The sequence below is a fragment of the Dendrobates tinctorius genome, unplaced genomic scaffold (genome assembly GCF_039654945.1).
Source record: "Dendrobates tinctorius isolate UK_male_01 unplaced genomic scaffold, ASM3965494v1 ptg000093l, whole genome shotgun sequence".
Lineage (NCBI taxonomy): Eukaryota > Metazoa > Chordata > Amphibia > Anura > Dendrobatidae > Dendrobates > Dendrobates tinctorius.
In genome coordinates, this window is record NW_027361761.1 from 28,805,963 (window position 1) to 28,821,977 (window position 16,015).

The 16,015-nt window shown below is 40.8% G+C and overlaps 1 pseudogene; it reads right to left on the reverse strand.

The window, feature by feature from the left end:
- Positions 1-12,398: 12,398 nt before the first annotated feature.
- LOC141098632 (serine/threonine-protein kinase SBK1-like) lies at positions 12,399-14,090 on the reverse strand (annotated as a pseudogene).
- Between the last annotated feature and the right edge of the window lie 1,925 nt (positions 14,091-16,015).

Below are 16,015 nucleotides of genomic sequence, written 5' to 3' on the forward strand. Positions count from 1 at the left end.
TTTTTTTTCTTGTTTGGCTACTTTATACTAGGAGTTATTTTTAATGGTTTCAACACTCCAATTAATACCAACTATTGATATGGTCACAATCTGCTGTGTGTATGTGTGTATGTATATGTATATGTGTGTGTATGTGTGTGTATGTATGTGTATGTGTATATATATATATATATATATCTCATCTCTTTGATCCTTCCTAGAAGGTAATTGACTTGTTCAACCAGATGGTCAAATTGTCCAAGCAGAGCAAATAACTGATTTACACTTGTCTACCAACAAAGGACCTTTGTTGCCATAATTAGATTTGATGTGTACACGTTCCCAAGGATGTTATCTGGTGAAATCTCATCTATTTGGTTTCAGGGGACTTTCTCATTAGCATTCAAGGATAGATCAAAGCTTTTTAACTAAAGGTACTGTCACACTTAGTGATGCACCAGCGATCCTGACCAGCGATATGACTTGGTCAGGATCGCTGTGCATCGATAAGTGGTTACTAGTGAGCTGCCACACAGGCAGATCTCACCAGCGATATCGCCAGCGATATCGCAGGGGTCAGGGCTCGCTACTTACCTGTCAGATGAGGTGATCCTGACGTCCTCCCGCCCGCGTCCACGCGTCGCTCGTCATCACAGCAGGAAGCTGATGATGAGAAACAGTCCAGGATGTTCTCGCGCGATCAGCGATAACCAGCGGGGGAGCGGTCGGAAGTATGTGTCAGACATGTCGATATCGCTAGCAATATCACTATAACGTCACAAAAACCATTGACGTTATTGCGATATTGCTAGCGATATCGCTTAGTGTGACAGGCCCTTAAGACACATTTGGATGCTTTTGGGTGATATAAAAAGGGGACTGATTAGCAGAGGGACACAGAGGCAGAGGGGAGATGATCGGACCAGACGAGGACACGGAGATGAGAAAGAGATGGACCTGATTTCTACCTGAATAATGTAATGTATGTTTGATTCATGGGTATATTTATTGCTGATACTGCTTATTATTTGATCTTATCACTTATTAAGTAAATCAATTTAGTAAATTCAATTCTTGTGTGAGCATTTTCTCATTCATTACAGTCCATTGGAACCCTTGCAATACAAATTGGTGTCAGACGTGGGATTGTTTTGAATTAAAATGTTTGCAAAATTGAATAAGTTTAAGAGTAGGAAATCAGTTGAGAGTAGTGTCAGATCTTTGCCAGAATGGGTGTTCCCAGCAAAGTGGACCCCAATTGCGCAGGAATGTAACAAATATATGGAGGGACAGCGCTTGCCAAATCCCTAGGATGTGGCAGCCAAATTTGATCTTTCAAGGTATGATGCAAAAGACCAGAAAGCTGCAGAAGCCGTTGGATGGATCTGTGTGCAAGTGTCTCAAAGCTTACAGGAGCAGATAATTTGTGTTTTGAGCTGCATACAGTTTTAGAGCAAAGGATTAGCTTGCAATCAGCCTTGAGAGAACAAATGAAACAGCATGACAAATATGCAAAGGAATTTTGAAGCTTATGTAATGAAAAAGGAGGAGATAGCAGCTAGTGTCAGATATTCGTGTTGCACATGAGAAATGGTCAGATTTGCTAGAATGTGATGGCTGTAACAATGAGACAGATGAGTAAGAAAAGCAAGCCAGACCAATTGTGACTACTAAAACTAGGAGAGAAGTCACACAGCATAGTGGAAATAGGATGAATGCAGGAAACGCAGCTACAGGAGCAGAAGCTTCAATGACCAAGGAAACTAGGAATTATACAGCAGGATAATTAACAGAATTCACTACCAGGTGCAGGCAGGAAAACCTTTGTTAGCATGGATTCTCAGATTATGGGATCAGAGAGCCGATACTATAATCTTGAACCGTCTTGAGGCAGTAGGACTTTGTAGTATTTGTATTGATCCTATGGTGCATCTAAAGAGACGTGCAAGGGACACTACAGAGACTTTCTCTTTGCTGCATTTGTTGAGGGATTCTGTGGCACAAGTGTGTCTCTCCCATGGAATTAATACCACAGACACGATGGGAGTCTCTTGCAGATGGAGTTCAGAGATTGAGAGAAATCGCAGGTATAGGTGGTATAACTTGCAATCCTTTGCTAGATCTGAATGATCATTTTGCTGTTGAGGATTGGAAGGGACCAGATGCTGCAATATTGACAGTATTGATGAAGAATAAGTTCATAGAAGGTGCTCCAGCATCATACAAAGACCCATTGTTCACTGCACTTATGGGAAATACCACTAATGTCTACACAGCATGCAATTTAAAAACGTTTTTTATATCTTTATTATTCCTTTGTGTTTTACTGAAGGGGTTATTCCAAATGTTTCCCTTTTTATATAAATATACGTATTTATTGGTAATATATATATTTTTATTTTTTTCTCCTTTTTTATTTGGTCCCTCTATGGGATTTTTACTTTTATCACTTTGATCGCGGATATGCTGCACCAGCATTGCAATACATTATACAATTCCTGTCAGTGCTGCACTGAGAGTAGCCTCGTACACCACGCTACCGGTGTGATCAAAGCAGGCCATCATTGGCAAACCTGGATGTCTTCATGATGACCTTGAATTGATGTCGCATTGTTCTGGCCATTGCAATGTCATCCCGGGGTAGCTTTATTTATGGGGATATATATACTAGGGGGATAAATAGTCCTGGCTATGACAGCAGTCGGGGCTTGGCTTTCATCCAACGCAAGTTTCAGATGGCGATTGTGCTGGCATAGCTATTGTAACTGGATGATTGCCATGTTAGTTTACTTCATTTTGGGGGAACCTCTACCAGACCAAGACTTAAACTCACGTCAAACATTGTGTTAATCTGTTTATGGCATAAATTTCTTGCATAGAATACTACATTTCTGTCCCACTATTAGAAAATACTGTATATATACACTGTAATATATCATCCCAAAAAATTTGTTCCCTATAACCCCGGACTTGAGAACAGCTCCATATCACATGTATGTTATATATCTACTCACCACAGTGGGGACAACTTGTGTCTTTATAAGAGTAAAACTTGTCGTGTCTCTGGAATAGGAAAGGTAAATGATCTGCAGCAACCAATTCCAAAAGAGGTGGGACAATGTGTACAGTATACAAGAATGCAATAATTTGGAAACCTTAGGCTTGCTTTATTTGCAAACTTATGAAAGACAAAATTCGGCAAAGAAGACCCGAGACAGTGGAGCAGTAAAAACCTACATCATGTCACGATCCAGTCCAGAGTTTGTTTCCTGCTGTCTTCTCTCTGGACTGGTCATGCGGGGATTAAATACCTTCTGCCTCGTTTTGGAGCTGGCTGGGCTATTTCTGTCCTCTGCAGCCTGCGTGCCAGTTTCAGCTATAGTCCAAGCTTCCAGGCTAGAGCCGCTATCTTGGTGATCCATCTGATATCACGTTCCCCATTGGCTATGACTTTGGCTTGTACCCCGACTATGTCTTACATCTCACGTTTTGGATACCACGTTGCTTTGGACATTCATGTAGACCTAATTCTTTATTTACTCTGTTAAAAGAGCTGGTTGTGCCATTATGGTGTCAGGGAGGTGCCCACCTTAGTATTGTTTGTTTCTAGTAAAATGCTAATTTACTCATTTCTGAATGTACTCTGCCCCCTACAGTCACATCTCATCCTCCTGACCTCCTGCTCCTTTCACCAAAAGAGAAACTGGTCCCATCTCTTCATATAAATATACATTTGTCATGCACGATTCTTTCATCTAGGGTTTATAGCCATAAACAGACCCAACAAAACTTCTACAATAGTTTTGAACCAACTGACATTATTACAAGGAAATAACAGAACTGTCGATCGATTTCTTTTTCTTAAAGCATTAGAACTGATCGTCTCCCGAGAAACGGCACACTGGACTAGTGTTTAGAACACATATGAGTGTTCATTGTTTGAAATGCATAATCTCTCATTTCCACCACACAGACAATGCGCGTTATGTCTTACAGGTTTTGCAAGTAATAAGCTATCAATTTTTTTCGTAGTATTGCTTTGTTTAATCTTTTTTGCATATGGTTGGATAAACAAACATGTTCAATTCCTTGAACCTGAAAATATGCTGTATTATAGAAATGATGTGTAATAAAATGTTTTGATGCAGCTGTAATCTCTCCATCTCCTTTGCTGCCAGCATTGGCAGGAATCACACTGAACTCGGGTGAAGTTTCACACGCACCCATTGACTTAAATGGTTGAGACTTACTGCGATCTTTGGGAGGCAGAATGAAAGAAATCAACAGCAGGTGAAGAATTGGCTTTATGTTTTATGCCGTGCCTTGTGAGAAGTGATTTAAATGACTTTATTTTAGAGATCGGTGCAATTACAGCAATACCAGATTTATATAATTTTTTTCTTGTTTGTCTATCATACACAATTTTTATTTGTCAAACAAGTTTTGCATCACCATAGTTTGAGAGCTATAATTTATCATTTCTGCTGACTCATGTTGGGGCTTGTTTTTGCAGGATTAGTTGATGTTTTTATTTGTCATGTTTGGGCACAACATTTTTTGATAACTTTCTATTCCAATTTTTGGGAGACAGAATCAATAAGAACCAGCAATTAAGGTATTTTTTATACAGCTCACTGTTGTGAAAGTGATAAGGCAGAGTTATTTTTCTGGTTAGTTTGATTATGGCGATACCACATATGATTTTGCAACCTTCTGCTGCTTTTACAGAATAAGAGCTATTTTAAAGAAAAAATAATTATTTTTGCATCACTTTATTTTGAGAGCTATGGCTTTTTCATTCTTCCACTGAGGTAGCTGTATGGTGGCTTCTTTTGTTTGCGGGACCATATTTTTTTCTGCAATACCATGTTTGCTTACATTCCACTTTTATGGCATTATGATAAAAAAAAAAAAATATTTTTTCTCCTTTTTTATACTTAGTCCTTCTATGGGATTTTTACTTTTATCACTTTTTTTGCAGATATGCTGCACCAGCATTGCAATACATTATACAGTACCTGTCAGTGATGCACTGACAGAAGCCTCATACACCATGCTACTGGTGTGGTCAAAGCAGGCCATCATCGCTGGCAAACCTGGATGTCTTTATGATGACCTTAAGTTGACATGGCATTGTTCTGGTCCTTGCAATGTCATCCCGGGGTAGCTTTATTTAGGGGGATATATAGCCTAGAGGGATAAATAGTCCTGGTTATGACAGCAGTCGGTGCTTGGCTTTCATCTAACCAAAGCTTCAGATGGAGATGGTGCTGGCATAGCTACTGTGACTGGATGATTGCCATGATGTTAGTTTACCTCATTTTGGGGGAATCTCATCCAGACCAAGATATAAACTCACATCAAACATTTGTGTTAATCTGTGTTTGGCATAAATTTCTTGCATAAAATGCAAACTTCATTTCTGTCCCACTATTATATTACAGCATATATACAATATTTTCTATAATCCCAAAAATTTTGTTCCCAATAACCCTGGACCTGAGAACAGCTCCAAAGCGCATGTATGTTATCTATCTCCTCACCACACTGGAGAAAACTTGTGTTTTTATAAGAGTAAAACTTGTGGAGATTTCCAGGAGGCAGATTCAAGGAATGGCCACTTTTTAGCAGAGCTCCCCGCTGGCCTACTCTCCTATGTGACCATCTCCTTGTTTGTGAGTGGAGAAACAGCATTATTCAGTGGGGGGAGCACCTGGACAGGGGGCTCATCTGTTGGGTCTGCTTTTCCAGGCTCCCCGGGAGGCTCCAGGTGCAGGAGAAGCCATGCACTGTGGTACCTGCCGCGTGCAAGCAGTAAAGACAGAGGGACGATCGGGCACATGCTCCCCTTGCTCTTAGAAGACAGGGAAGTGGTCACGAGATAACAAGTGACCACCTGCCGGGGGGAAAAAAAAGTGAGGCTCTGAAGATCTGGCCGTTAACGCATCTAGGGCCGGAGGTGGTGAGTGCAGTGGCAACTGGGGGAGGGTTAATTACAACAGACACCATCTCCCTGCCACTCTCAATTCTTAGCAGCATCTCTGCATTACACTCTGGCTGTGAGCTGCACTGTTGTAAGTTGCTGATCATCTCCTCAGAGGTGACAAGCAATAAAGCACTCAAGGTTTATCTGTTATGAAATTAACCCCTGAGGCTCCTCTACAGAGCTCAAATAAATCAGCCTGGGAAGTCACAAGGGGAGCATCTTGGAGACCAGACATATTGGGGTGTGTGCACATGCTGCAGATTCTGCTGCGGATCGGCAGCAGTTTTTGCTGGTGTACAGTACCATTATAATCAATGGAAAATGAAAACCGCAATGCACACGGAGTGGAATTTTCTGTGTAGATTTGCTGCGGTTTCAAATCCACAGCATGTCAATTCTTTGTGCGGATTCCGCTGCGGTTTGGCACCTGCTCCATGGCAGGTGCTAAACCGCAGAAAATTTGCAGATAAACTGCAAGTCTTTTGACCTGCGGTTTTACCTGTGGATTTAGACAAATCTGCATGGAAAATTCCACTGCAGAATCCGCAGCATGTGCACACACCCTTACAGGACTTAAACGACAGCTGATATTGATCTTATTAACCCTTTAGCAGTGGTTTGACCTGGTGAAGTAATTTATTTGCAACTCAGATTTATATTGGTCCTCTCTATTTATAGAGGTTTAAAAACCTTGAAATTCAAAGGTCAACAGCAAGAGATTAATATTCTACATGCTCCATGTAGGAGTTACATGCTACGTGGCAGATTCTACTGCAACATTCCTTAACGGAGACATTACCGTCTTCTATCTTATTTTCCATTGTCGCTGGTTATGGATAAATTTGTGGGCAAACAAACTAAAGGAGGCCTTGCCTCTTCTGAAAACCAACAAGGCTCATCCTCACCTAAATCTACCTCTGATACCAGTAGCAAGACTTCTCATTCAATAGTAGGACACCATCATGGAATGTCTTTTATGCCTGAAATGGATGCCAGATTCGCCACTCTTGAAACCTCAATAGACTCTATAATATCACAAGTTAATAGTCAGGGCACTCGCTTTGATGAGGCCGAACAACAGATCTCTGATCTGGAGGACGTTACCAGGGAAATGGCAGAATGTCTAGAGGGAAAAGAGAAAGTTGTCATAGAGCTTCAATCCAAAGTGGACGATCTTGAAGCAATTACTTGAAACTGATAGGAATACCGGAGTCCATGCATGCCTCTGAATTGCTAAAACTAATATCTGAATGGCTGCCGAATGCCTTGGAGATTCACCTAACATCGGATTCAATGGGGGTAGAGAGAGCACATAGAGAAGGCCCGCAGAGGGGAAAAGCCAATGATAGACCCAGACCGGTGATATTCGAGGTCCTTGACTTTGAAGACCAAATTAGTCTACTCACTGCTTACAGGAAGAGTGCGCACCTATCCTACAAAGGGCACAAAGTTCTGATGTTTCAGGACTACTCGGCCATGGTGATGACCAGATGCAGGGCCTTCAACCTGGAGAGTAAGTTGCTAGCTGACAAAAGCATCAGGTTCGGCCTACAATATCCTGTGATACTGTGCTTTAACCTATCTGGGAAAAGCTGGGTTCTTGATGACCCAGTGAATGCCTTGGAGGTTGTCCGGGAAACTTCCCAGCCACTGTGACAGAGATCCAGAGTGGCTTACTAGGTGACAATACCATGAATCACATAAGGTGATGTCAACTGACATCTGTTTGTTGCTTTTTGCTGTATTTTTACTTCTGCATCTAACGCTGGGATGCGGACTTAAGGGAATTATTGAAATTGGCACACTCTTACAAATTTTGTGGGAGGGGGTGTTTTTTTGGGGAGGGGGTCTGTGCATTCTATGTCAGGTAATCAACAATCCAGGGATTCTACTGTTAAGTAATGGTTACATCTAATCATATTTACCGCACTGGAGTGGGTTAATGGTAGATATCACGAGGCAAAAAATGTCCACTGTGACATCTTTTTGGTGTTCCAGGAATGTCAATGGCCTAAATTCCCCAGTCAAAAGGAAAAAAAGTCTTAAATTATCTGCATCGAGAAAATTTTCATATTGTACTTTTGCAGGAGACACTCTGGGTAAAGGGCAATCATTTGGTGTTTTCCAGCAAAAAATTTGTCATGTGCAGAAGCTTCTTTTAAAAAAAAAAAAAGAAAAGAGGGGTGTCGCTATAATGCTAAATGGTAATGTCAGCCATGAAATAGTGGATGTGCTAGAAGATCCTTCAGGGAGGTTTGTCTGTGTTAAGCTGGTCATAGAGAGGACGACCTACAGTGTAATTAATATTTATGCGCCAAATTCGTCAGATCCGCTATTTCGAACTAGTGTGCTAAAATAAATCGGGGGTTGGGACACCTCCCATATGATTGTGGGTGGCGATTTTAATGAGGTGCATGACATTGAGATGGATAGATCTGGCTCTGTCTCGTCATATACCTATGCAAGGGAGACTAATACAATATTTTTTAGATCATCTTGGACTGTTGGATGTTTGGAGAGTGCAACACCCTGTTGAGAGAGATTACTCCCACTATTCACATGTTCGCAATTCCCATGCTAGAATTGATTACTGAATGCTGAGCCCCCTCAGTCATGCCAATAATCACACATACCAAAATTCTGGACGCACGTATCTCAGATTATGCACCAATATCTTTCAGCCTAAAACTTACTAACCAAATCTATTTTCATAGGAAATGGAGGTTTCCTTCATGCCTATATCACTCAGATGATGTAAAAAAATTTATACAATTCTCATGGGATACGTACAATTCTGATAACCAAATACAATGCAAAACACCATTTCTTTTCTAGGATACCTCTAAAGCAGTGTTGAGAGGACAAATAATTACGTATACAAGTCATAAAAAACAGCTGCAGGAACGGACCCTGGCAGCACAAAGGGCTTAAAATTCAGCATATAAAAATTTTAAACTTTTTACCCCTCACGATAAAACAATATATCAAGGCAAAAGAATTGTTGGATGCACTAGCTCATGAATGGGCAACTTATACTATTGATCTCCAAAAGCAAAAAAAAATTTAAATGGGGCAATTAACTTGGCAAATTAATTGCTTCTCTTACCAGACCAGACCATACAGAAAGGTCACAATGATTCACAAAATTTGGACCAAATAGGGCAGAGTATTGACAGAGAATGGGGAGATTGTAGAGGAATTTAGATCATTTTTGGCTCCCTGTATAGAACAGAGAAGAGAGGGGGAAGATATTCTAAACTTTATGCAAACAAAGGAGGCACCTTTACTAACAGAGGAACCTAGGGAAATTCTCAATGCCCTTATATTCCCTTCAGAGGTCATCCAAACTATCGGCTCCTTGAAGCTCTCTAAATCTCCTGGCCCTGATGGCCATAGTAATGAATTTTACAAAATATTGGGAGGAAGTATAGGGATGCGTCTTAGTGAAGTCTTGTTAATCAATTGGTTTGGTTGGGGCAGCTCACTAATAGTTTTAATGAAGCGGACATAATAGTGCTCCCCAAACCAGGCAAACATCTAATGTATTTAAAACCTGATCATGTGAACAGTACCTATATGAGCAGGATGCATAAAGACGCTTCCTAATGTGGGCACGCTGTGTAGGACGGCTCTTTATGTGCATGTCACATGAGAGGGGAGGGAATCTCCCAAACCTTGCATGAGCAAGGAACTAATGGATTAAAAACACATGCGACATGCACAAAAGTGAACACGTTTGTCATACTGTGTTTTTTTTTTTGTGTTTCAGTCTTTGGATGGTGTGAACACTGTCCAACTGACCTGTTCACTTTTGCGCATGTCACATGTGTTTTTAATCCATTAGTTCCTTGCTCATGCAAGGTTTGGGAGATTCCCGCATCTCTCGTGTAACATGCACATAAAGGGCCATCCTACACAGCGTGCCCACACTGGGAAGCGTCTTTACGAATCCTGCTCATATAAGTACTGTTCACATGATCAGGTTTTAAATACATTAGATACGACTGCTCCGAGATGGGTATACCATGATTTTGGTGAAGTGGCTTATGTTTTTTGCAAAAAATGTATCCACTAAATACCCTGTTTTTGTTGTCATTTTTTACTAGAACTTGCTGTATACTGTTATTTTTTCTATCACAGAGTATTTTTGCACGACTGCATGACTTTCTGGTAATGCTCTTTATACCGATATTGTGATTTTTACACCTGCCAAATAGCTTGCTACTTCAAGATTTGTATGTATTTCTCTTCTTGTAATGCTCTTTAATTCAATAAAACATGTTGGGGAAAAAAAGTAAAACTTGTCCTGTCTCTGGAATAAGAAATGTAAATGATCTGCAACAACCAATTCCAAAAGAATTGAGACAATGTGTAAAGTACAAGAATGCAATAATTTTGAAACTTTAGACTTGTTTTATTCGCAAACTTATGCAAGACAAAATCTGGCAAAGAAGAACCGAGACGGTGGAGAAGTAAAAACCTACATGTCAAGATCCAGTCCAGAGTTTGTTTTTTGCTATCTCTTCTCTGGACTGGTCATGCGGGGGTTAAATCCCTTCTGCCTCATTTTGGAGCTGGCTGGGCTATTTCAGTCCTCTGCAGCCTGTGGGTCAGTGTCAGCTATAGTGCAAACTTCCAGGCTAGAGCCACTGACCTGTATACATAAGTGATCCTTCTGCCTCTGACTACCTGTACTTGTGTATGACTCGACCTGATCTCTGGACTTTGCCTCTTGTTTTCTGTCTCTGATATCACGCTCCCCGACTGGCTTCGACTCTTGCTTGTACCCCGACTACATCTTGCGTCTCTTGTTTTGGATAACACGTTCCCAGTAGGCTCTGACTTCATGCTTGTCCCTGATGACATGCTTTGCTGTTACCTCTGGTACTTCATATTCTTGTTTGTTGCTGACGTTGGCTTGTCTGACCACTCTTTAATTAACTGTGACACCTGTACTGTTGCTCTGTGTTACTATGTTGTGTGTGTGTGTGCAACCTTTTTTCCCTCACCTGCACCACCTGGTGAAGGTTGCGCTAAACTGCACTGCAGCAGCACATTACACATCACTCAAGAACGGGACAACAATCCTCTCCCAAAACTGCAGAAGTTCTCTCCTCAGATATCTGATTTCTAAAGAGTGGTGACAAAGGAATGCACAATGGTGGATAAGACCCGGGCACAACAGTTTTGACAAGTATATCTTAATTGTTTTGAAATTGGGGTTATATTATGCAATAATCAAAGCTGTGCTGTGGCAGGCAGATAATCAATTTATGGAGCAACTTACATATTTAAAACCATTTATATGCCCCAGGGGATCAATGTTATCCTATTTGTTTGATAGTCAGAAGGAAGGTTCCTTGCTAGCCTTCTGCTGTAAATCTCTTTAATAAATCCATGATTGGCCATTACTATCAACAGATTAATGTGCTAATTGCAGTTATGTCAGAATATCACAACTTAGTAGGTTTTTTTTTTTTAATATTCAGCTGCCACCTAGCATTTATCCTGATTATAAATGAATTATGTCCCGGGTCAGGAAGCAGAAAATTTAAACTCCCTTCATTTTCATGAAGTTTATCTTATTGTATGCAAGATCCAATCCATCTTCCAGTCCAATATTATTCCACTTTGATGCAAAAAAGTAAATTGTGCTATTCAGACTGTGACATTACCCATCTTGAAGTGTCGGGTGATTCAGGTGCAGGACTATAAGTTAACCAAACTTATCCATTACCACCAGCCCTCACAAGTATGAAGGGAAAGGTAGATGAGAATAAAGAATGAATTCTAACTATAAATAATCCATGCATGATATTGAATAATTTTCTAAGGGCCATTTCGAAGAATAAAAAGTACTGTACAGGATAAGGGGGAGATGTCAAATCATAATTGATAGTTCTACTCAACATGAAATGTTTTATTTTTTCCACATTTTCTTTTTTTTTACTAATCTCCTTTTGTTATCAGAGACCATATATTTAACCTAATGTTTTCAACGCAGGGATGAAAAATTGTCAGATATAGACAGATATTTTAATCACAATTCCTCAGCCACAACTTATCTCTGTTAAAGGATGCTAAATATTTCATGAATATTGCAAGTAAGCTATATACCAGTGGTGTTCCTTTCTCATAAGTTATATTAAAAGGGTTAGATATACAGTATTGTGGAAAAGATTAAGGCATGTGCAAAGTAACAAGCTGACAAAAATAGAAGTCTTAATCTTTTATTTTAATCAATTAATAAATTACAAAATGATTGAAGAAAACAAATCTAAATGACATGAATATTTGGTGACCACCCTTTGCCGTCATCAGTAATTTTAATTACTTGAACTTGCACACAGTTATTGATGGAATTCAGCACGGAGGTTTTTCCAAATATCTTGGAGAACTAACCCCCTCTTCAACTGCCAGGTATGCACCATACTCAGACATTTGGTTTCCAGAGAAAATTAAAGTAATTGAAGATGGAGAGAACTGACTGTCGAGAACAGGGACATTGAGACAGTAGATTGTCAAACATACATATGGCTTCTCTTGACAATAACTTCCAACAAGCAGGTGGTGGAATGCATTCTGGACATTGTCTCCAGTGGCTGTAGACTTGGTACATGGAATCATTTTCTGTTGCTTCGAACCAGGGAAAATATCCAGTTAAAGCAACAAAGAGCAGAACCCCAAAAGCCCAGCAATCAATAGTGGGGCTCAGGAGTAAATATTCTCCCTCTTTCAAGTTGCACAACTCTGGAGACATGTACGGGATAGTATGTGACATGGATGACACATAGTATCCTGTAGGTTGGGTCAAACCAAAGTCACTCAGCTTTACTTGATAACAATCTTTGTCCATTAGCAACACATTGTCCGGCTTTAGGTCTCTGTGCACCAACCCTCTAGTATGCATGTAGTGTAGAGCTGAAGAGATCTGTCATGCACACCTCTTCACAGTAGCCTCAGGAATTCCAACCTGCAGAAAAATTATACTTAGATTTATTTGTGCACTGCTTTATCCAAATCAAATATACCAAACATTTAGGATGTTGCTATTTTTAGGACAGTGGATTCAATAGTGGATAAAACTGTTGTTGTGATTGCAATGTGGCATCACACAGTGCATTGTTATGGACCTCTCTTCCACCTCTGGAAAGGTTTGATGTATTCACAAAACACCCTATACACATTAGATAGCTAACTGGCTACCAGTTACAGGGATTTCTTGATTCTCCCCGACTGTTGATGTATACCATTAGCCTATGGTGTTTTATAAACAAAGCATTGGAAGATTGTAGGAAATCATATGGAGTCGGCCTTACTTACCTCACTTTGTATGATATCATGCAAGGTGCCTGCTGCTGCCAACTCTTGAATCAATACATAGTGGTCAATTGTGCGAATAAAGACTGGATAAGTAGTAATAATGTGAGGGTGCTCAGATAAGGTGATTGAAAAAGAAAACTCTGTCAGAAAAGCTTTCAGTAGAGTTCTGTCCTTCCTCACTAATTTTGCAGCCATGGCTTTTCCTAAAAAAACAAACAAAAAGAGTTTATAATAATCTCCCAGATCTTACATAGAAACTTTATATTCAAATACATAATCCCAATCACTGGCATAGGATATCTTTGGGGATTTCAATTCCTAATCCGCAATCTCATGTCATCTCATGCTTATTTGGTCAAAATCTATTTTTCCCAACCTCTTCATTTTCATACAGTATTTCTATAATCTAACATGGTGTCTGGCATTAATAGTTAGCTGTCCCCCATACACATGCAATACTGATCATTCAACAACAAATATGGGAGATTTGTATGGTTTTAGTCCTATATGTATGGGGAGTTTATAGCTGATGCTACTAGAATAACCTGGATTTTCCAAAGACCTACAGAGAAATCTCTCATCTCTATGGCCAGTTAAAATCATTATCACTTTTTTATTCAGAATTTGCCTCTTTTATTTAAGCAATTTAGGTAAATGACCATCTTTCTTTTTGCATTGTTCACATACCTGTTGATCTCTCCTGTGCCAGTAAAACTTTTCCATATGACCTCTGGCCCAGCTCCTTGATGATGTTGTAGCATTCAGAAATATTCTGAATCTCCAAGACATGGAAGGCGGCCATTGCTGCTTGGAAGTTGATGATTCTTTATGCTAAACAAACTCCCTGTGACTCTGTAGGAAAATATAAGGAATATGATTCATAAAACATCATGTAATGAACATATTCCTGGTTTCTGTGAACATCTATCTTAATTAGGCTACATAACAATTTAGAAACCTATTAAGAAAGACATTGCCTTTCAGGAAAGGATGGTTGACAACCCTTGAAAAAAGGTATATTGGTGAGCATATTGGTTGTCATCAATAGAGTTGAGCGACTTTTGGTTTTTTAGGGTTTCGTTTCGTGAAACCCGACTTTTCCAAAAGTCGGGTCGAGCAAGATCGTCCGATTATAGGGAAAAGTCGGTCGTCCCGAAACACGAAACCCAATGTAAGTCAATGGGGAATAAAAGTCGGCAGTGAGAGGAGGACAGGAAACACACCTACAGTGCCCATTTGAATGCCAAAAGCATCAATTCTTCTTACTTAAGCTTGTCAACCTTAATTAACTTCATAATACAAGTTACGCACTGAAAAATGGTGGTTATTTGGCTAAAGTTGTGGGGGGGGAGGGCTGGCTGCAGGTTTTCATGTGCCCTGGGCGAAAGAGCGCCCCTTTAACACATACCACAACTCATCATGCTCCGATACGGCAGAGAAATAGCGGTATAGTACAATGAAAAATACCTCACTTTTTACATCTCATGACGAGGCCCATCTATTTCTCCATACAGAATCATTGGTCCCATATAATGTTTGAAACAGTATATGATGAGCTCCACATAATGCTACAGTATATGTTGGTCCCCATGGATGAAGCTCCACTGTCTTATGGGCCCAAATAATGTTCCAAACATAATGGGCCCCATTTCTAATGCTCTAGTGTATAATGGGCCCTGTAAATGCTGCTCCAGTGTCTGATGTCCACCTTTGGAATGTTCCAGTGTATGGTGGGCCCCATCTATCATTCTCCAGAGTATAGTGCTCCCCAAAAATTGCTGTCCCAACATTGAAAACAATCAAATAAGTCTCCTCGCTAGGGAATCCCTGTACTTCTCTGGATTCCTCGTCATCCCCATCTTCCATCTCACTGCACAGTATTTCAACTTTGCAAGTGCTGTGATCCTGGGCAAGCAGGGGGGCCCACTCGTTGGCGACGGCACTGGCACAGGGCCCATGATAGTACGGTGGTGTGTCTGATGGCGGGTGGGCAGAACCTGCACTTTCATCTGCAGCTTCCTCTTTGTCACCGTGTAAGATGGAACTGTATATGGGAAGGGTAACCTGAGTTTCATCAGGGTCAGATTCAGGTCGTGTAGCGTGCGAGGGGAATGTAGTGGTCTGGGTCAATGTACCAGCAGATTCATCGAGCAGTGGCTGGGCATCAGTGCACTTGTGTCGCCCCCAGGAGTACGGTCGCCACAGTGACATTACCTTCTTCCTATGGAGTGTGATGTCATGCTTGGGAGCAACGAAGGATCTCTATCAGGTTAACTGATTGGGCGGCGTTATTCCCACGAGTCATGACCCTCCAAATGGCGTTCTTGAATGCAAAGTGTTTGTTTTACATGGGCAGTATGGTTGCAAAGCTGAACCTTAAAGGAATGTCCAGAAGGGCACCACCAGGAGTGGAGCCTATGGTTAAATTCGACTCCACCTGGGAAACCTCAACCATGCCAGCTACAGAACAGATGCACACATTGCAAGCTTAATTCCGTTAATGAACGAGACTCCGTCATGCCCCGCGGTCCGAGTCCGGCTTACTAGAGGGACACGTGAGGCTCTGGCACATGAGATTGGCCAATAACTGGTGTCATGCCCTTACATGTTCGTGGCTGCATGTGCGCTACACTGAAAAGGCCAGCGTTTGTCGCTTACGGGTGCAGATAACCCGCTGAACAACGTTAGTGATGGGGATCACTGATTACAATTAATACCCGCGAACTA